The sequence below is a fragment of the Fukomys damarensis genome, unplaced genomic scaffold, assembly GCF_012274545.1.
Source record: "Fukomys damarensis isolate Sample0158 unplaced genomic scaffold, DMR_v1.0_HiC HiC_scaffold_16, whole genome shotgun sequence".
Lineage (NCBI taxonomy): Eukaryota > Metazoa > Chordata > Mammalia > Rodentia > Bathyergidae > Fukomys > Fukomys damarensis.
Window position 1 is genome coordinate 94,029,065 of NW_022900928.1, and position 10,027 is coordinate 94,039,091.

Sequence of the window (10,027 nt, forward strand, 5' to 3'; positions counted from 1 at the left end):
ATACCGAATAGTCTGTGTAGTGAAAAACTAAAAATGTAAATAAGGATCAAAATGTATAATTGATATTGTGTAATAGGAAGAAAAGGTCTAAAAACGTAGAGGAAGTGGGAGGGGTAGGGGAAAGATAAAAAGGGAAAAGAAAAAATATGTGAAAAGGACAAACATGGAAACATTGTCTTTGTAAACAGGTAAGGGTGGAGGGGTGAAGGGAGGGCTAGGGAATGGGGAAAAATAAGAACTAAGATAAGTCTTGTAACGATACAAGATCTCAGTGATGAATGTAACTGTATTGTATACCTAAAATGTACCAATAAACTTAATAAAGATGAAAATTTTTTAAAATGGAAATTACACTAGGGAAAGTTCCAGAACTTACTTGTTCATCTGCAAATACAATAAATAGATGTTTATAGAGTCCTGCCAAAGAACTAGACAATTAAGGATTCAACAACATTAGGCTGTCACTGCACTCTATGTACCAATCCAAGAATAAGAATGAAAACTGTGTGCAGTTTAAAGTCTAGGAAATTCAGGCAAATAAACAGACAACTGCAGTACTGCATAATAAGTACTTTGATAGGAAAAATACAAGATCTTCAGAAAAACTAGCCTATACCTGGGGAGCTAGAAGCTTACATACAAGTAATATACAAGACCTGAAGTCAAGTACAACAGTAAGACCCAGACAGAGAGAGCTGATCTGGGTGAGACTAGGCAAAGGGAACCACACACTCAAAGCCTCAAAGCAAATGAGACCACGCTGCACTAGAAACTAGGCAGGACTTGGCTCTTCTTGGTCATGATGAGGCTGCGGGGAGAAAGATGCTGCGATGTTATACTAAGAGTTTATACTGTACCTACAGGTAGGGACCAAATCATGCAAGCCCAGTCAGGGGTGAGAGTAAGTTTTGGTGCTGGAAAACAGCTGAGATTGGGCTTGCGGAGATGAAGAGTCCAGGAAAAGCAGTAAGCTGAGGGAGGGTAAATGGAGACCATGAGCTCAGTGCTGATCAGATTGACAAAGGCAGCACAAACCACACTTAGATGAGAATCTGGCCCAGAGAAGAATGTTTAGGAATCCCCAGGGTATCCGTGGCAGTTGGCAAGGCTGAGCTCCCAGAGCGAGCCATCACAGTCAGAAGAGGGGGCTGAGGATAGGATTTGAGGGTCACTGGCATTAAAGTATTAGTGACTTTACTGAATGTGATGCAAAACAGAATTTATTACTTATGTGCAAACAGAATCCAAAGTTTTCTGCTCCACTATCTAGGGACCAAGTCTTTGATAAGCACAGGAGTCTTTAGGGGACATTTCAGACCCAAACCATAAGCAGACACTAACTAGGTTTCTCATGAATTCTAAACTGAGAAAAAGGAAAATGAAAAGAGGAAAGACAAACTGAGAAAGTGGACAAAGGACATGGGCAGAGTGTCCACAGAAAAGGAAATGTAAACAAATTTTCACATAGAAAAGAATTTCAAATGCAGCACAAAACTGAGCAGTAGTGTTTGAAGTTGTCAAGCAGCTGCCTGAAGACAAGTAGCAGAGGTCCGGCAGGGTGAGATAGCAACTCTTGCACGTTGCTGTTAGGCATGCACATTTTTCCCATTAAGTTTATTGGTACATTTAGAGCAAACAATACAGTTAAGTTTATCATTGGGATCTTGTACATTTAGGTTCTTGTTTTTTCCCCATTCCCCTGCCCTCCCTTCAACCCCTTCACCCTTCCCTATTTACGAAGACTTTGTTTCCATTTTTTCACATTGTTCTTTTCCCTTATTTCCTTTCCCCTCCCTGTTCCACCTCCTCTTTGGCCATTTTCTTCCTATTTCACCTTCTCAACTATACTATTTGAACCTTATTTACACTTTTAGATTTTCACACCAGAAAACCTATTTGGTATTTACTCAAGTGTGTCCTATTTATTTCACTTAAGAGTATAGCCTCAATGAGGAGTGCACATTTTTACAACTGCAATAGATGGCAAGTAGATATGATTTTATTACACTTAATGGTATCTATTATTTGCTTCAAAAGTTTTATTTCCAAGGCTCAACACTACAAATTGATATGTGTTGTGGAAAAAAGAATACCGTAATTCTTTCACAATAGAATTCCAGAATTTATTATCTAACTATAACGTGTACCTGTTGGCAAATCTCTTCCCATCCCCAATATGTGACTGACTAAATTTTTGTTTGTCCCTATGTTGGAACCCTATACATCTGTCAAAATGAATGGGGACAGTTTTAACTGTGGTAGATAAGAAACTAGATCTCCTATAAGCTATAAAGTAGAAAAAGCAAGGTGTAGAAAATATTAGGTAGCACCTTCCAGTACATTCTTTTCTTTTAACATGTCTCGGTATTACACTTTTTGCTTCCTCTCTGGGATGCTCTTTTCACAGAGCTCCCCAGGATGTCTCCTGCTTCTTTAGATGTTCTCTCAAACCAAATATCGACTCCTGGAGGAACCCAAATACCAATTCCTCTGCTGGAGGAGCAGAGCTCATTGACCACTCTGTTATGTTGCCTCTCTACCTTTTCTCACAGTAGCACACATTACTATGCAACCATCTTTCATTACTGAAAATTGTCTTTACTCATATTTTACTTTTTAGTTACCCATTCTTCCCAATATAAACTCTACTAAAGGCTGTTTGCTTTATTTACCATGGTATTCCCAGACCCTAAACAGTGTCTAGCTTGGAGTAGTTGCACAATAAAGTTTTGAAAGAATGAGTGAATGAATCATGTTTAAGGCATGCCAGCATTTACATACAAAAATACATATTGTGTGTGTGTGTGTTCTGTGTGTTTTATATGTGACTGCACATATTTCTGCCAAAACACAAGGTCTGGGTCTGGATAATAAAGGTAAGACAAACCTGTACTCTTCACTGGATATCTTCCTTATATTCACATAAGGGTTTGTCATTCAATAAATGTTTTCTGAGATAAAAATACAGAAGAGGCAGAGGAAAATGAATGCACAGCAGGTTTTTAAAAAGAGCAATCAAAAAAGTAGAAGAAAATCCAAGAAATTACGGTGTCATGGCAACTAAGAGAAGAGGCCCGCAAGGGTGGAATGATCAGCAGTGCCAAGCAATGCTCCCATTTCTATAAAACTATAATGCTGAAGCCAGGGACAAATTTGGAAATGCATAATATAGCCCCCAAACACCAAATTCACCTGTGTGAACCTCAGTGAGGCATGTGCAGAGGTCAGAGGACCAAACAACGAATTTCACATCCCAAAATACTTTCAAGCGAGAGATTCACAAGGTCTGCTAAGCAAGGCCAGGGCTGGAAAATGTGAAGAACAAACTCAAATCCTGTTTAGCTAGTCATTGGATGTAATGTTGGCTTTAGTTTTAGATACTGAAATATTTAAGACTGCTTAATGATTTGTACTTTTGGTTTATCTTAACCTTCTATCAAAGGTCACAAATATAGAAGCACCTGCTCTTGAAAGAAGCATTTATTACCTACAGTTCCCAAGAAAATGGAGCATGTCATCTGACACAGGGCACGTGATGAGGCAGGTGGATGATCAGGAAGCAGTAAGAGCAAAGAAAGAGCTTGGCGTTGAGTATTGGGTCCATGTGAAAGAATAGGCAAGGAGGGCCAGAAAGCTTGAGCAAGTTTAGGACTGGGAAGTTTGGATAATTCCTGAGGGCTATAGGGTATGGGATGGTCCCTAGCTGTCCAGGACTTGGGCCTGGGGTGGCTTAGGATATGGAAAATGTTGGACATGGTGTATAAAGTTTAGAAAAAAATAAGGTGCCTAGGGATATAGTGTCTGGATTGGTTGGCGTTGTGGTTCATATCTAGATGTCCCTCCAAAGTCCCATGTGCTCATAGGTGAGGTTTAAGGTAGATTATTGGATTTGGGGGTGTGATACTCATCAGTAGATTAGTTCACTATGGACTGAAACCTCTACCAAATGTGAGACAAAATAAACCTTTCCTCCTTAGAGTTGTGGATGTCTGTCTGGTGTGTCTGAGCAATGAGAAAGTAACTAAGGTGGTTGGTTTGCATATTAATGGCATACTCACAGAAGAATCATTTGTTATCTCTAAAAATTGGTTAACTCTAGGAGGGGAAGCCCTTCAATTGGACTATCAATGATTCTAGGTGTCTTTGTCTATAATAAATCCAAACCAATGCCTCATCACATCCTCCCCACCATAGCCTCTGCCTTCTCCTTTCCTTGCTCTCTTCACCTGAACCTGCAGTTTCAGTGGCTCAGTCCTCTACCTACCAGACACCCCAAGCCCCTTAACTTCTCTTTACAAACAAGCTTCCCAGAGCTAACTTTATGATTACTTTAACCAACACTCTCCACTTTATTATCACTGTGCTCTACATATCCAGTTTTCAAACATTGATCCTGTTTTGTAGCCCCTCAAATACAAATTTGTGAATATTTATTGTTGCTAAAGAAAATTCTCCCTACTTTTGCTACTAATGCCAAGAATTATGAGATCCAAACTCAGCTAGAGGTTACACCATGTCTCACAACATTGCTATAGGAGTAACTGCACAATGGGATCACACAGAGACATTTTTTAAAAAAATCTTTACTTTTCTTTTTCTCTTTTTTTTTGTATCAGGGATTGAATTTAGGACCTTGCACTTGCAGGGCAGACAGTGGCACCACTGAGCTAAATCCCTGGGCCAAACCCTCATAGAGACTTTTTAAAATACTGGCATCTGGGCTTAAGAGATTCTGACTTCCTTTGCCTTAGTGTAGGTAAGGTATTGGATTTTTTAAAAAAGCTCACTTTAGATGATTTTGAGTTGCATCTATGGTTGAAAACCACTTCCCCTATATCCGGAAAGCCCACCCTTCATTGTGGAAGAGCACACCCACCTGCTTCTTAAATTTAATCTTCCTGCTTGGATTCCAGCTCCTTCTCCATCCACCTACTCAGAACTCACATATTTGTCACTGTATCTCCTCCTATAATTAAATTGATACATGTAAACATCTTTAGGATAAGACTAGTCCAATTATTTTGATTGCACGAGTCTTTTTAAAATGTCAACTTCCAGGTGAAATGAAATTGTTAGATTCCTAGGAATTTACAACTCACAGTTGTAAAATTATTCCCCAAGCTAAGTGAATAACCAGAAGGTGGTTTAGATGCATTGGAGACTGGGACACAGCATCTAGAAGGAAAAAGGAAAGGTTAAGTAAATATGAAAGATGCTTATTAAATCTTTAATAAGACACTTTCTCATGTCTGAGCTAGAACTCACAAAAATAATATTTGTATATCTTTTTGAGGGACAGCATTTGCCCCCCAAAAATATTTTAGTTGTAGATTAACAGCTCAGCCTTCTAATGACTTAAGAAACAATCAAGGAGAATTTAATACACTCTGTGCCAGTACAATTAAATGCACACAAAGAAAAAAACTAAAGGCCTCCAGCCAAACATTGCTAGAATGTGGGCCCTGTACTTATAAGGCCAGTCAGTCCTCATAGGGAAAGGAATATATAGTTCCCTGTCATGGGGCCATAGAGCCAGGAAACTTGGGTCTAAATTCTGGCTGTGACCTACAGCAAGTCACTCCAAACGCCCGGGGCCTCTGAGTCTTCACTGTATGAACTGGAGTTAGTATTATTAGTGCCTGCTGCACAGGACTGTGATAACTAACACTAATATAGGCAATGTGCTCCAACCAGAGTCAAGATCCAACGCTGAAGTTCCAAAGCTTTAAATTGACATACCTTGGAAGGATCATGGTAAGTATGGCAGGGCATAGGAAAGGGGACTGTTGGTTGGGATAATAGGCAAAGGAGAAAGCAGTTTCCATTTAGCTTTCTAACCTCTGGATAAGTCTTGGGCAGGTGTCCTCCAAGCTCTTGCATCTTTGCTATTGTTCTTGTTGAGTTCCCTGGATGTACTGGGAATCCTGATGTGACCACTGGGTGAACTGCCCTCTAGCTCTTTCCCGTTGTACGAGGAAGTTCTGAGATAAGAAGGTTGGTAGAGAGAGGTGCCTGGAAAGGCTGAGAACTGGCTGGGACAGGGGGTGAGTTTGATACCAATAGAGCAGATTAGCAGATTATAAAAGCTTATTCTAGTCATTTGAACAGAAGGCTTATTTATAACAGGTATTAAAGACCTGAAGATTCTGAAGGAGGCAGTGAAGTTGGGAACCCACTCATAGCACGTAGCAGGACTGCTGTAGGGAAGACCTGACAGTTCCTCTGCAAGGAATGACCATTTGTCACACTGGCATGGGAAAACAACCAGACCTTCAGCACCTTCTTGCCTACGTAAGATTCCTGCTTCTTCATATACCTTTCCTAAAATAAAATCAGGCCTGGGTCTGATTAAGGAAGTCAAAGTTATGGGGAAGGATTCTGCTGGAATGGGGCAAGGGATTTCAGAGGAAGATCAAAGACAGTTAAGGTGACTTTTAGGAAGGCTTGCTGCGTGGTGTATATATAAGGCAGCCCCTCTCGGCCCACCAGCCCACACTGAGATCAGCTACTCGTCATCACTACTACCTATCACTGCACTAGGGTGCAACTGCACCTCGGGCACAAAGCCAAAAAAGCAGATCTTAGGGGATTATATTTACAAAATACAGACCTATTTCATCTTTGTCCAGTGTCATTACTTACCCTAAAAATAGTTTACATTTGGCAGAATGTTTTGCTGTGTGATTAGCTGAAAGGAAAACTTCAGAAGAGATTAACTGCCAAATTAAAAAAAAAAACGATTTTTCCCATCCATTCTTGGCAAACTATGTTACCAGAGTACATGATAACATATTGTATTCTTCTATAAATACAATATGAAGACTTTCTAATTAAAAATTGTCTTTAAATTTATCTTCTACAATAAACCAAAATAAAAAAGTATTATAAATCTTTTAAAATGATTACAGTAGGTAAAATAAATATTCTAATGACAGACAAATATGTATAAGTAGTACCTATTTTTAGTATATGTGTTGCCAAAGTGAGCACCATAGTACCTATTTTTAATGTGAGTGTGTCTACCACAAAAATCACCATAAATCATTTTTTATCTTTATTAAATTTATTGGTACATTTTAGGTATACGGTAAAGTCACATTCGTCATTGGGATCTTGTACCTTCACAAGACTTACCTTGGTTCTTATTTTTCCCCATTCCCCAGCCCTCCTTCACCCCCTCCACCCATCCCTGCTTACAAAGATATAGTTTTTCCTTTTCATATATTTTTTCTTTCCCCCTTTTCCCTTTCCCCTACCCCCTCCACTTTGTCTACTCTTTTAGACCTTTACTTCCTACTCCACAATATCAATTATACATTTTGATCCTTATTTACACTTTTAGTTTTTCATACCAGAGAAACTATATGATATTTACACGTGTGACTTATTAATTTTGCTTAAGTGTATGACTTCAATGTGCATCCACTTAGCTATAGATGTTGCTAGCTTCTCATTCTTTATGGCTGAGTAGTACTCCATTTTATTTTTATTTTTTTAATACACACATCTTCTTTATCCAGTCTCCAGTTGATGGGCAATTGGGCTGTCTCCAAATTTTAGCTATAACAAACTGTGCTGCTATAAACATGGGTGAGCATATATCACTGTGGTATGATCCTCTTAATTCTTTTGGGAAGACACCCAGAAGAGGAATAGCTGGGTCAAATTGGACTTGTAATCCTAGTTGTTTCAGATATCTCCATATTGATTTCTACAGTGGTTGCACCAGTCTGCACTCCCACCAACAATGAAGAAGGGTTCCTTTCTCCTCACAACCCCACCAGCATGTGTTATTGGTTTATTTATTGATAGCAGCCATTCTTTCTGGGGTAAGGTGGAAGCTTAGTGTTGTTTTTATCTGCATCTCTTGAATGACCAGTGATGTTGAATATTTTTCATATGATTTTTTACTACTTTTGCTTCTTTGCCTGAGAAATGTCTGTTGATTTCAGTTGCCCACTTTTTAATTAGGTCTTTATATTTGGGGGTCTGATTTTTTTTTAAGTTCCTTATATATTCTACATAGTAGACCTCTGTCTGATGAACAGCTGGTGAAAATTTTCCCACACTGTAAGTTGTCTCTTAGCTCTTTTGGTGGTTTCTTTTGCAGTGCAGAAGCTTTTTCATATGATGAGATCCCAGTTGTTGATTCTTTGTGCTACTTCCCATGCTACTGAGGATTTGTTCATAAAGCCTTTTCCTATACTGATATCTTCAAGAGTTCTACCTTACTAATCTTCCAGAAAGTTTAGTGTTTCTATTTTAATATTTGTGTCTTTAATCCACTTGGATTTTAATTTAGTGCATGGTGAAAGATAAGGATCTAGTTTTAACCTTTGAAAAGTTGAAACCCAGTTTTTCCAACACCATTTATTAACAAGGCTATCTTTCCTCCACTGATTATGGTTGGCTCCTTTGTCAAAGATGAGGTGGCTTAGTATGTCAGAAGTTGTTTCTGCATCTTCTAATCTGTTCCACTGATCCTTGGGTCTGTTTCTTTGTAAGTACAATGCTGTTTTATCACAGTAGCTTTATAGTATAGTTTCAAATTGGGGATTGTGATACCCTCTACCATGTCACTCTTGCCTAGAATTGCTATTGCTACTGTAGGTCTCTTCTGATCCCAAATGAATTTTTTTTTTATTGTTTTCTCTAGTTCTGTGAAGTATACTGTTGGGATTTCAATCAGGATTGCATTGAATCTATATAGCAGTTTTGGAAGTATGGATATTTTCACTATATTGATTCTTCTTACCCAGTAGTAAGAGGTGTCTTTCCATTTTTAAAAACTTGATATTATAAAAATGATTTTTAAAATAGTATACAAGCTTTACTAATGTTTTATAAAGTTTTCATGTTTTCCTAGAGAGAACTTTAGAATATTTAGACAATCCAAGTATCTATTTTTCAAAAATGTTTGAAATAGATATCTTTTTATCTAAATAAATGTACCTTTCATAATCAGGACTCTTCAAAATCATTTTGCTGATATTAATGTTACCTCAAACCAAAATAGAATTCTAATATATGTTTGATGGTGGTGACATTGATGGTTATCATAGTCCTTCTCCTATTAAAGCTTTTAAAAATAATACAGTGAATATAAAATTTGGAGTCTGACCTCCAATTCCATTTAGGCAATTCTTGACTGTAGCCCAGGCTTGTGTAATCTACCTCAAGTTCAGTGTTTTTCTTTGAAAATAATTCCAAATATACCCATGTAAATTTTTTCTTTTCATGAAGAAATGACAAGCAGAACACCCTCCTGGTAAGATCAGAATTGATGTTTATGGAGGAGGCTGGGGCTTTGGATTCTTTTTCTTTTCTTTTCTTTTCTTTTTTGGTACCAGGGATTGAACTCGGGTCCTTGTGCTTGCAAGGCAGGCCACCGAACCGCTGAGCTAAATCCCCGGCCCCTGGATTCTTTTTCTCTAGACTTGGAACTAGATGTAGAAGGAAAGGAAATCTATAAAGTTTCTCAGGGCAGTACCTTGTGCTCTTTCATCCTTTCACTAGGATATTGACAGCATGCTTAACATTGACAGAAACACAGGCACAATGAGAAAGGGGATTTGTTGCTTCTATGAGCAGCTTCTGAATCCAATTTTGGTCTGGGGTATTCATTCCCAGCCCCAATACCCACTTTATTTTCTTGGCTTCCCCTCTGTGTTCCATGTGCTCATGTTCACACAAACTGACCAGAAGAGAGCATCGTCAAGTTGATATAGGACCACCAAATAATATAAGGGAAATTTTATAACTCCCAACCTGTTAGATGTCTGACATGCTAAGTTCTAAAATTAAAGAATGAATTCTAGGAACAATTGAGGTTAAAAGCAGGAAGAATATTTTGAGAGAAAGGTAGCTTCTGTCTAAGAGAGACATAAAGAGGACCCAGAAAGTGGGCTGCCTGCTGAGCACACTTCTCAAGGATGTTTTATTGAGCAAAGCCACAGAAGTGAGGCAGATTCAAGGTGGGAAAAACTGTAGTAAACTAATAAGATTAAAAGTGTCTTTACTTAGGTAA